We start from the raw sequence: 13,207 nt of genomic DNA on the forward strand, positions 1-13,207 counted from the left end.
TGTAAAGTAATAAGGATTATTGTGCCATCCATCAGAAACACACACATTTCCTATTGCTAAACCAATTTTTTAATTTCTTTGCTTTTTATTACCTTATTTTCCCGTTCCCGTCTTATTTTTTCGTGCGGTTGATATTTTATTTCCGTAAAGTGAAGAATTTCATTCGTACTCATCTTTATTTCTGTGGAATTTTACTAAAGCAATTTGTTTTCCATATTTACTTTATTTCCCAGTCATCCATATGTTCTCAGCATACCCTGTAATCCAGGGGAATGAGTTCAGTACATAGACAAAATTATAAAGGGTTGAATAATTTCGGTATTAAACAGGAAATCAAAGAATGTATGGATGATATTTTATTTTATTTATATTGTATTTTTATTACAATTTTATTTGCCATCCTATTCTAAAAGACTGAGCCAAATTTATAGATTTAAGTATGTAAACACACCCAGACGTGTTGGAAGCTTTGAATATTAAATACAGTATTCACATTAATTTGACAGTTTGTTGTTTTCGCTAAAAAATACGAGCCTTACTAACCGTTTGGGTGTTGTCAGTAGCCGTAGATATTAACCTTCGTCTACCAGCTTAGCCATCGGACATCACGTTTTGTGAACAACAGCAAGTATTTTCAAAATCTTCTCTCTTTACATCTTTTCAATAACTTTTTGCCTTTTTCCATTTTTATCTCTTGCGTTTTTCTTAGTGGATGCCTACCAGTTGCTTTTCTGATGTTTCAAATTTATCTTTTAAAATTCTATAGATGTTGTACTGTTTTCAACACTTCTTGGTGTTTTGCACTCTCCTTAAATTTGTCTTCAAATGCTTGTCATTTCTTCACCTTAGATTTTTTTCCTCTCTGCTTGGTAAGTCCTTGACCTGGTCATCAGTTCAAAGAAAGTAAGTTCAAAATTAATTATATTATACTACAGTAGTCCTAATACAGATAGAAAACATGATTTAAATTGAGGGTTGTTATTGAATAACATAATTAGATGGAACTTGCAAAACAGATTTATAAATGAGCCCGTAAGTACTGCATGGTAAGTGTGAGAGTTGGAGCCGTACTGTTGTATTTTTAATAAATTTTTAAGAAAATACAAGTTACTTGCATGTTTATATATTTCTAATATCTCATTGTTTAGTACAGTGTAATTTTACACAATAGCTTCCATTGTGGAAAACTGGAATCCTCGTTAATTTTTTTTTTTATTGAACAATGGAATATAAAATACTGTTAACATATAATTGTGTATTGATATCACTCCTAAGGTGTATATATAAATACTGGATTTATTATACTCATGACAGTTTAAAATTGATATTTATAACAACTGTAATTTACAGGGGTGTGCCAAGTAAGAGTCCTACATTGACGGGTAGCCCTACACTCTACGGTGAAGCTCTGAATGCTAGTCTCCAGGTATTTATTTTATTTCTTGAAATTGCTGTATCAATAAAGATATTAATAGAAATGAATATTTTGAAAAATTTAATTTTTAGAATACAAACTATTGCCTTACATGAAGTTATTTCAATATTTCCGAGGAAAAGCCATTTCAAGATATTTATATACAGCATAGCGAGAAAGTTTTGACGCTGCAGAAAAAAAAATACATTGCGACAGATATTAAATATAAGCCATGTTTTGACATATGGTCAGGTCCTCAACCTACTTATATCCACGTTCTGCTACAGTTATTAAGATGTACCAAATATATTTTAGGTTTTTATGCAATTTCACTTTCAAAATAAGTGATAAGTAATTTTTTGGCAAATTCTTCAGCCTTATGGCCATTTCAAACTTCTGAATGATCTCAAATGCTTTTTAGTTCTCGGTGAATCATGTCCATCAGTGTTTTTTTGTATGCCGCTGTAACCTCTGATGGCTCGCTGTCCTAAACTTGAGGGTTAACAGTGATAAATGCTGATACTGTATTGTTCCTTCACTGAAAAGTTGAAAGAGAAGCCAAGGTTGGTTAGGTTGTCCATTTTGCATCAGTGAGTGCAAGATTGATTCAAATATCACAAACTTTAAAGTAATTTGTATTTTTCCTAACTGTACAAACCCAAGTCTCTTAATAAGGAGAGTGTTTCAGCAAGTTTTTGAATGTCTTGGTAAAACGTCTAACAACAAAACTCCTTTAAGTATGAATGTAAACGTCTAACAACAAAACTCCTTTAAGTATGAATGTAAGTAAGTTAAGGACTGTGGCTCCTCAACATCCAGATCTTGGCATTGCCAGTGTTTCTTTAACTCTTTGTTCTCGATAGCAAATTTACTTTTGAGAAACATGCTCAGTCTGTTTCTTCTTCAAATTGCATAAAATATTGGCTTATTGAGAAAGTCTTAAGATTTTTTGGTGATCATTCTTTTCTGAAGAATTTTAATTCTTTCATTTTGCCTTGTTTTGAGTATTTTTCTCCTGTCTGGTCTTCGGCTGCTGAATCTCATCTTAATTTGTTGGACAGGAACTTGTGGTCTATTAGATTTCTTATTCCTGATCTAGATATCTTTGTTCAATTAGTTATTTATGCATGTAACATGAGATTTTTCATAAATCTGGCCATCCTTTGCATTCAGATCTTCCCCAGACAGTAACATATACATGAAAGCATCTCCTTTCAATCACCACCCGAAGTTTCATGTAAAGAAGGGATGGAGAATTTTCATGTCTACGGTCATATGTTGATGGATTCTGTATTTTGGCCACAAAGTCTGGCACAAAACTAAAGGAGACAATCAACTCTCAAGGAGACAATCAACTCTCAACCTGGGTGATTAATTAGGAGACCATGTAACTTGCCTACTGTTTTTGCTGATCCTAGGGTTAGAAAGAAAACAGTCTATGAGTCTGATCTGTGTCTGGCTATCTCTTCGAAGGCTCATATGGGGTACGCATAAGAACCTTGAGGACGAGGGTCACATCCTACTATTGGGGCCTAAGATTCCAGGGTGAGAAAGACTGCTCGAAGTTCCTCATGAGCATGGATAACTGCCACGGTGAGGAGAGGTCTATACGCTTCGGCCATTAGACTATGTCCAATGATGAGCTGTAGCCTTTGACAGCTGCGACTGAAAGGCATTTCTCTTTGCGAAGAAAGATGAGGAAATCCACGATCTGTGCCACGACAGAGGACAGTCGCACATATTAAGACATCTGTGCAGTGTTGGAAAAGATGCTGTATAGCCTACTTCCCGTGAAGATCTAGTGACTTTATGGACCGATGATACCTTGGAAGGTGCAGCTGACAGAGGAGCACGTATCATTGGGGTAACTCTCTTGGAACCTCAACTAGACTAACAGATCAGGATACCATTTGGCATAGGGACATTTGGGAGACACTAGTGTTATTTTGAGTCCTGGCATAATCAACACCTTGTTAATTGACGAGCACATCAGGGTGTTGGAAAGCATCTTTGAACACAGCCCCTTGAATGGGAGAGCTTCCCATTTTAGCCATATGGACAACAGGTTAAATCCCACAGGGGGCAGAATCCTCTTTGCTACACAAGGATGTAGCAGCGATTCCAACCCTACAACCAGCCTGTAAGGATTCAGTGTCTGATAGTACATTTCTCTTGTATGAAATGTACCTAGCTGAAAACTCTACACCGTGGGATGTCAGCCAGACATGCATCTGCTTAATCAGCTTGCAGGGAGGGTGGTGGTGTTGTCGGTTATCAGCACTACAGAGTGTGTTGTCGCTTATCAGCACTACAGAGCTCACAAATACGCTTCTTGTGACCAGACCCCCGAGACTACCTGGTCGTTTATCTGAAAACAGTTGAGGTGGAAAGTCAAATGGGACTCTCCTGGAGAGGTTTTTCACATTCAGTTACCATGAGAGATCAGCCCAAACCTCCTGTCCAACTGGAACAGGATGGAACAGGGTATCCCTGTTGGCTAACCAGAGATACTAAGGACACCACTGAAGAAATCTTTGATGGAGGTACCCCACAAGGAATGTGCTTCTCCAGCGAAGAAAGGTGGCAAGAAGATGTAGTATCAAGATGCCACTTCTATTTGGAACAAGAACAGTTGCTCAACCTCCTTGAGCCTGTTGATGATTTGTGGAAAGACTCGTTGCTGCGTTTCTATCAGCATGCCCAAGCAACTACCTCTCCGAAGAGGCCAGGATCAGCCAATTGTCGAGGTACTGGTACGTCAACAATACCGAAGTAGGTACAAGCAGCTACCAAGTGAACACCGGGGGGAAAAGTATAGGCTGAAGCACAGTCTTGAACTGCAGAGGGAAAAATGTTCTCCAGCCCCAGTCACCTTCTCCACAAAGAAGTGCAGAGACTTGTCTCAAACTATTTTGAGTGCGTTTTTCTCAAACATCCCTTTCACCTCTGTCTGTAAGGCCACGACTGTCAGAGATGTTAAATGATCGTACAGGAACTCTTCATTGAGCGAGATAGGGGCCAACGGTCCTTAAGGAGTGGTGACAGTTGTGACGGACACTCGCTACCCATGTTCGGCCCTGTTGCTCTACCAAGTCACCTACTAGTGAGAAAAGCATCCTCCTATTCTTGACAGCAGAAGAGGGGGAATGTAGGCATCAGCATTTCCTTCTCCCTCCCCTCTCTCCACCGCCCCTCTTCCTAATGGTCCAGGTTTCTTTGGGAAAAGGATTGCAGGCAGTGTTGATCAGTCTTGGAGTGGGTGCAGTGACTCCTGCAAAGCAGTTCTCCAAGATTCCACAGCTGCCTGCACATGACTTCCTGGAAAGAGAGACAAGGTACCCTTCAGGATAACTTTCCGAAGCGACAATGCCACCTGGGTAACTTGTTTTGATAAACGAGAAACCAAACAATCCAGTCTCTTCATAACCTTGTTGGCTGACTAAATTGCTTGCTGATTGGTTAGCCAGGAAGATAACAGCTTTCCTGGGTTTGCGAAGTTTGTTACTGCTCCTAACCACTGGTCAAACCATGAACTACCATAGATGGAGGCCATAGCAGACACCTCAATGCCCTTCTGCATTGTCTCTCCAGTAAGACACTGGCAGGTCAACTTGCAGAGGAGCTGATGCAGTGTTCTCTAGCATATAGGTCCCTAGCTGCCTTGAGAGTTGGGGAGCCAGGATCTTATTTGACCATCTAGACTCAAGCGAGTTCTGAGATCTGATTGTTGACTTGATACTGGACAAAATCAACGAGATCTAACCAAGGCAATCCAAGAAAGGCCTTGAGACTTGAGGATTATCCTTAGCTGCCTGGAGATTTGGGGGAGCCAGGATCTTACTTGACCATCTAGTCTCAAGTGAGTTCTGAGATCTGATTGTCAACTCGATACAGGACCAAATCAACAAGACCTAAGCAAGGCAACTCCAAGGAAGACTGTGAGCCTTGAGGAGCATCCTTAGCTGCCTCTAGAGATGGGAGAGCCAGCATCTTATTTGACCGATTAGACTCTAGCAACTTCTCAGATCAACACAATCCAGGACCAAGGCAACTCCAAGGAAGGCCTCAAGCCTTGAGGAGCACCAAAGTGGAAGTGAGAGGTTCTCCCTAAAGGAGGTGCTAGATTGACTCCCCCCAGCCCATCACAATCACAGATGACAGCACAAGAATTTTCAAAAAGGAACACTGCGACTGGATTATCTGCTACCATTGGCCATCAGTTTTTAAGGGCAGCCAAACTTCAAGCACCCTCTCATCCTGCTAGAGATGAAGGCGTGTCAGGACACTTCAGAGATTCCATCCCCATCCCCCTCAGGAAACCAAAGGAATATCCTTAGCATGTAACACAGCAGAGATGGCTGGAGTAGTATGTATACCATCCCACTGCAGTTAAGGTGGAGGGACTGCCATCCTCTAAACTAGCTCGAATTCTCACTGGACAAGGGAGGAGGGGGAGTCTATCGTCCTGGAAGGAAGGGTGATGGAGGATGAACTAGGGAACAGTAAGTTTACCGGGCCATATACTTTTGTCCCGACTGCTGTGATCCGGGACCCGGCCCTTGGAAGCTACGCAGGTGCCTTCTACTCCCACCCCCCAATAATGGCTGGCTCTTCCTGGAATTTTTTACTCTTCACCTTAACAGTAGTCTGGATCAAAAGAGGTGGACAAAGAACGACAAGTATGATTCTTCTTCTTGACTTTCTGCCAGGCAGAGAAGTCTAGGTCTGAGTGACCAGTAATGACGACTTTTCCCCTTGAGAGAGACTGTCATGGGGAGAGGGAAGGAACACTCACAGAGCTCTACAGCCTCTCAAAGGAAGGAAAAAAAAAAAAAAAAAAAAACTTAGTAGGGGTTACTGGCCCTGGTCCCCGGGAAAGTGTGGGTAATACTATGGCTGGGTCAGAGACCAAGGTAGACCTCGGCAACAAGTGCTTTCATCCCCAAGGCCGACTTCCATTGCCCTGTCTCTCTGAGACTTCACAATTCTCTCAGGCTTTTTTCAAGGGTGTCCATCAGAGTTCATGATACGGGGAGTATCATGCGTTTCATCACTGGCACAACTACAGGACAAGTTTCTTTAGCTACAAGCTCCCTCATGGAGGGACCTAAGGAAGCCCAAGATTTCCTTAGGTCAAACTCGTTGTCAGCAGTCTGCTCGTAGACATGTAAGGAACTTCCAACTCCCGAAGGGTTACGGGAAACATTAGGTTACTCTACTCAACACCAAAACCTGAAAACCTCTTTAATGCAGATCTGAGAGCTAGCTCCCTGCTCCCGATGAGTATTCCCCAGGGACCAAATCATGCGTTAGCAGGCACTGCCACCAAGGAGACCGAGATCTTCTTGGGCATTGCCAGGATAGACTCCAGCAAAGGCTAAGTTTGCTGCCACTGCACAGGAGCCCATGATCTGTACTCGGTATGTGGGGACAATTACGAACAAACATGCCCCCAAAAAGAAGCACAGAGGGAATAGGATCTATAACCAGTCAGTTTACTCACTAACCATTTGTAATGTCCAGCCTTACCCCCCCCCCCCCCAAGAACTCTTTGCTTAACTTTCATTCCAACAACCCGAAAAGCATTCACTTCCTGCAAAAGAAAATGAAAAGTTCATTATGAGCTTACAGTATATCTGTGCATGCCAGCAGCCGAATTAGAAGTGAAGCTTTCAGACTGGTGATTGGGGCATGGGGCAGGAGTTTTCCCTATTAAAGGACGATGGCTTGTATGTCACATAGTTTCAGACTTGCATTTTTCTTAACTAAATTATTATTATTATAATGAGCTTGAGGTATGGAGTTGCATGTCTCAGGATGCTTACAACCAAATCTTTTGTCAGTCACAATAAGATTGATGTAGAAAGGTTTAATTACTATCAAAGTATTGTAGTTAGACGATACATGTGACTGTAGTAAATGCTCGGATGTAACCATTGTCTTTGGAGTACTGTACTGTAGTAACCTTATGCAGCAATGCATTGCTCCCAGCCAAGCTTGGAATGCTTTCAGGAAGTGTAGTTTAATGTGCTGATGACCATTTCGATGGATCTCTTGTTCATCAATATGACTACCATCAACTTAACTTCATATTGGAGGAAAAGAAAAGTCTCTGAGCATCCATGGTGTTTCATACTTTCCTCTCTCTTTTCTCCTCTTAATTGCCTTCTCAAGATACACAAAATGCTAAGAGGAATATTGTATTTGACAGTTTCCAAATTATCTTGGATAGTTCACAAGAATAGCTAATGATATTTGTGAAGAGGAACTCCTCCATGTTGTCATAGCAACTCTTCAGCTTGATGCTGAGAAGTTAGTGCATTCTTCACACAAGTGATACCCATGGAGTTGTTCTGCTATTGACGTTGAAAACCTTCCTTGAACATTAGGTAGAAAATCATAATTTTTTTTCATTGCACTTTTAGTTTCTTTTCTATGTATGTAGGGGTGTTTTTCCTATTGAGGTGTTGGGCTTACAGCATCCTGCTTCTCCAAGGCTGTGGGTAGTGTTCTGGCCAAAATCCTTATGGAAACTTTATAAGGAGGAAGTCAATAATTACTGGATGCCGGTTTTGACATGGCAGTGGTTCTTAATAGCCTATAGTCAACAACTGCAATAGAATGTTTGTTCTCAGGAGAGGTTTCTTGACATCAGTGACGATTCTTTTTCAAGAAAATCAGCATTTGAGGGGAACCACATACTCCAGCCACTGTAGCTTCTTTTATGACCATTAAGGATTCCTGTTCTGCCCAGTTGATCCCTCTTCCTTGGAGGGGAGCTGGTAAATCTCCTAGTGCTTGAATATAAGCCTTCCAAAAGGCAGTGAATATTATTAACATCAGTTTACAGAATCTAGAAATGTCAGTTTGCAAAATATAGAAACGGGTAAACATTCTTGTCCCAGCCTTTAGAAATGTAGTTTATCAGAAGCAGAAACAGCTAAGCTTCCTCCCTTTGTACAAAGAAATATTCATAAGGGGGACTGAACTGTATATCATCATAAAATAAAAATGAAGGCTTATTACCCTCTTTATTTTCATCCTTTATGCAACTTGTCCATTTTTGCATTCTTTTTTATATTTTTATATTCTCTCCCATTGGAGAGATATTAAAATGAAAATATTACGGCATTGAGACCATCTATATTTTGTTATTAACAACTGAGACAGCATCCAATGGAAGAATGAATACAAGAAGAGAGTAAAACTCAATATGAAGTACAGCAATTGATAATGGAAGATACATAGGCAGGTGCTGAAGGTAGCAGAAAATAAAGGAATGAGATGAAGATAGAAAAGAAAAAGGAATGAGATGAAGATGAAAAAGAAAAAGGAATGAGATGAAGATACCAAAAAAGCCAAAAACCCCAAAACTAGACGACAAGCAATATGGTAAAAATTCATTAGAATAGAAAAACTTATCAAACAATAACAAAGAAAAGATGCTTTCCATTGTGGAAAGCCTAGAAGCACATAATTACTAGACCACAATATGAAACAACAAAATGTGTTTCTGGAACAAACCTGAAGAAAATGCATAAACTGATGATAGGTGGTATTAGATCTAGTTCCCATAGTAATGCTAACTTAAAATGAGGCTAATACAGAATTATCATGTTTAAAGCTTAACAAAATTGGTAGATCTTATAAAGCCACTCAACTAAAGTATCACCCAAGCAAATAGATTGCAATTGCAAAGAACATGTGAAAAACTTACCAAGGAAGTGACAAAACACCTTGTGATAAAAGAGCCATCTTGAAAATTGCCAGATATGTCAGGGGAATATTGAATAACTGCTGGTGTCTGAAAGGAACCACAGTGCTGTTTGCTGTCCAAATACTGAAGCAAGCTGCAAAAAATAAAGAAAAGAAGGCCTCTTAAAGAAAACCATTCATATGGATTCACTGGTGTAATATGGAAGTAAAATATAGAGGAAATAATTAATGTAGGGCAAGAACACAAAATTAAGGGGGGAAGTATTTTTTTTTCTTTTCCTTTAGTTAACAGGAGAGGAGACAGATTTATGACATATTACGACTGACACTGTTAAACAAATACTTGATTTACGATAAAGTTCTCTTCAGAAAACCTTATTGTAATCTATGACCCTAAACTAACCTAAGTATAGGCTAGCCTATCTAGTCTCAATGATTGATGATTGGTAATAATGACAATAAATTTCTTAACATTTTCACAAAACAAAACCATATCTTATCACACGAGTACATGATACAACCGCCATGTCGTTGCTCACCAATAAAGTGTTCATGCTATGAATGGCTAAAATGCAATACTAAATTGTTGGGCGAGGCTGGCCATGATACAGGAGGTAGACTCATCTATTTTCTGGAAATGCACTAAAGCTCTATAGTTCCTTGAGGTTTCTGTAACCTTACTTTCCTTGTGAGGTAAGGATTGGGGTTTTGGGGAGCCTATAAGTCTGGCTGCTGATGATGCCTGGCCCTCCCTGGTCTTAGATTGGCAGTTTGATAAGTTTCATCACACTTCACTTCTTCTCTCTTGTGAACACGTACTATATGACAATTTCTCTAAAAGCATATTCAATGTAAATTTAGTTACTCATTTCTTTTTTTCATTATAAATATGTTTTTACAAGCAATGGCATCCCCAGTTTCTCCCTCAACGTTTACAAATTTTATTTTTTAAGTTGATACCCATTCTTTCTGACACTTAATTCATCATCAAAGATTGGAAATGCCTCAGTCAGCCCCTTTGTCATGATTTTTTTTCCTGCTCTTCCAAAACTTCTATATTAAAGTTTGCTAAGTTCATTTCTCAGTTACTTGGTGGAAAAAATAAATGGAAAGGCAATGCTGGCTGTTTCTAATGCTTTCCAAGTGTTCTGAGAGATGTCAATAATGAAAGACTTAATTTATATCCACCTCACATTAATTTCCACTGGAGGAAGTTGCAGCCTTTCTAGTCTTTAATTCTGGCATCGTCCAGTTATTGATGAATCTATGTGCACTTTGGCATTCACTTCTAGCAAAAGCTCTTTTATATATGTTGAATATTTGCTTGGGTACATTTTTTCCACATTCTGTGCAATTCTTTCTTGAATTTCTCAGCTCCTACATTATCAGCACTTGCAGCAGGTTCCCCCCACTAACTTAAATACAATTTCCAAAACGTTAAAGCCATCTATGTTCGACTTGCTGTAATAGTTTGATTTCAAAGCGAGGTCTTGTCTTAGCTTGTATCATCAGTAGGCTAAGCAATATAATTTTGTTTTTAATTTTTCATCCATTTTATGTGTCATAGTTCTGTATCATCAATACACACTGCTTTTTTTTCTTGCTAATAACTAGAGAATCGGATTCAACAGCCTCCCTTTTCATTTTCTTGTCCTTTATGATTGTCAAAACTGTATACAGTACTGAGAAAGTCTGCGTTCATGTGAAATTAATAGCTTCAATTCCATCACTCTCAGTAACTATCTTCACTTTCTCTTCTAAAGTAATAGTTATTCTCACTCCTTTAGTCCATAATAAATGAACCACTTTGGCATTTGTTAGACATAATTGCACACTGTGTGTTAAGAAATATTATGGAAAAAACATGCACTATAGTCACAAGGAATTTCTCCATTTTTAATTCATAGCAAGATTGAGGTAAAGGAAGCTTCTCTCAGAGAAGTCTACCTGGCAATGAAAACTTTGAAATTTAATTTTTAGTAATGATAATGAATATTGTAAACTCCAAAAATAGTAAATCACAAGATCATAAGAAAGAGGAGCATTTGTGCATAAACATTATTATTGATTAAAAAACTTTACATTTTTTACAGTTGATACTTGGTTATAGACAACACAGAAGTTATCAGCACCAAAACTGGCAACAAGTGAATGATGTAGAGTTAATAAATAAAATGATTGAAGATTAAAAAGACTGTATTCTTAGGGCCTCAAGAAAACCTAAAGTAGTGGTTGGTAAAAAATTTAAAAACAAAAATAAGTGTGCAAATGCAGTTCAGTACTAAAAATGGCATTTAATCTAAATGTAACCTTGATGAATATCTAAATATAATGGATAAAATATTGAATTATTACCGGTAGCACAACATTAATACAAAAGAATTGTAGCTTTTAAGAAGAAATACCTTAGATGGATTAATTAAAGAAATTTTTATCTTTAATTGTAATCATTAACTAAATTAGTCTTTGAAGGTAATACTGAAAAGGGTTGTATTTAGCTTGGAAAAGCTTTACTAGATATGTATATAAGTATGGATTGAATGCAAAAGGTGTAGTTTGATATATGAAACCTGATAAATAATCCTACAATCTGGAGCATGAAGAAATTTAAGTTAATAGAACAGATATTGAAAATTATATTTTGATTAGACAAAACCTAAGCTAATAAACAAGTTATTCCAAATGCAAAATATTTCAAAGTTTAAATATTAACGGTATACATGAAGACCTGAATAGTTTATGAGTTTATTAGAACCATATGAATTCAAAAAGTTATAACTTTGAATTCAAAAAGTAATAACTTTGAAAAAACAAGTTTGGGGATAATTTTGACTGACAATTAAATTCAGGGGCTGAAGTTGTGATGTCAGAGACAGAGTTGATTTGGGCAGCAAGAGTGGATATTAGACATAATTAGTCACAAGTACTGAAATAATACTGTTAAAGGTTCAGAAAATCAAAGGAAGGAGAAAAAGAACCAAAGTTTCTTGTCCATACAGTACCTTGAAACGATGATAAACGTAATGATCGGTCTTCTGTATCGCATTGCCTAAGAACCCATGCTGGAAGAATGGATGTCTCACTCTTAGATTTGATCACCAGTTCCAGATTTTTTACTGCTTGCAGTTGTGCCACATCCATTCTGGTTTTTATACTTCAGGCATGCTGATTACAGGTCTTATGTTGCATGTGGACACAGTTTAATCTTGACTGTCACTTCCAATCTTAAAACAAAGAACAAAATACTTAATGCAAAAGTTGGATACTTCTGTAAAGAATATAGCAGTAACTTGTTTAAGACCCATTAACATTTAACACCGAAAGTTATTAGTAAACATTTTCAGCATCCACTGAGAAGCTAGCTGCACCTACTTCTTATCTTACTTAACCTCCTTTCTCACTTACTTTTCACATACAGTATTGCTGTCCAACCTTTGCTCACCTGTAGTTCATAGTGTAACTGCAATGTTGAATTTAACCCCCGGTTGCACCTCTGCTCTGGAAAATCTGTCATCAGAAGAATTCTGGAGATTGCTATACTAAAACTAGCTGATGATGCTGCAAGAAATACTCGCAATTACAAAATGCACGATAGATTTCCTGGTTTAAAAATATTAGAGGAACAAAGTAGCAAATTCCTAAACTCTTAGATTTCACCATTCAGTTCAACTTCAACCTCTTGAAAATCATTTCACTGTGCAACTATGGTGTTTCACCCTCCACCAGTTGCCCCTTGGTACTGGAGGGTTTAATTACCCACCCTCAGTGGTGGGACATATTGCCCACAATCTATTCTAGACTATTTGAAATCTACATTATATCTATTTGAGCACAATATTGTTTATTTGCATCCATATTGACACACTAGGGGTGATTTGAATTAAAAGCTATCAATAAGGTCACCTGGCGAGTCCGGAAGTTGAACAAAACTTGCTGGTAAGAAAGACTTTCTTACAAATTCTGAAATACAGTTAGCACTTGGGTTCCGACTTTTTTTTAGAGCCCTTTGTGGTATGATTGATAGTGACCTTGCTTTTTATTTGGAGAGTCTAGGCTATGATCCCAGTATGTGGTCCA

The 13,207-nt window shown here is 38.3% G+C and overlaps 1 long non-coding RNA gene across 1 annotated transcript; it reads right to left on the bottom strand.

Annotated features, from left to right (window-relative positions):
- Positions 1–1,451: 1,451 nt before the first annotated feature.
- On the bottom strand, positions 1,452–12,787 carry LOC137642362 (uncharacterized). The gene is made up of 4 exons (XR_011044758.1): positions 12,573–12,787; positions 12,133–12,354; positions 9,132–9,264; positions 1,452–1,952 (listed from the first exon to the last, which is right to left on the bottom strand). It is a non-coding gene; the product is annotated as an uncharacterized lncRNA (long non-coding RNA).
- Positions 12,788–13,207: the final 420 nt, after the last annotated feature.

The sequence above is a fragment of the Palaemon carinicauda genome, chromosome 6, assembly GCF_036898095.1.
Source record: "Palaemon carinicauda isolate YSFRI2023 chromosome 6, ASM3689809v2, whole genome shotgun sequence".
In the NCBI taxonomy this organism is placed as follows: Eukaryota; Metazoa; Arthropoda; class Malacostraca; order Decapoda; family Palaemonidae; genus Palaemon; species Palaemon carinicauda.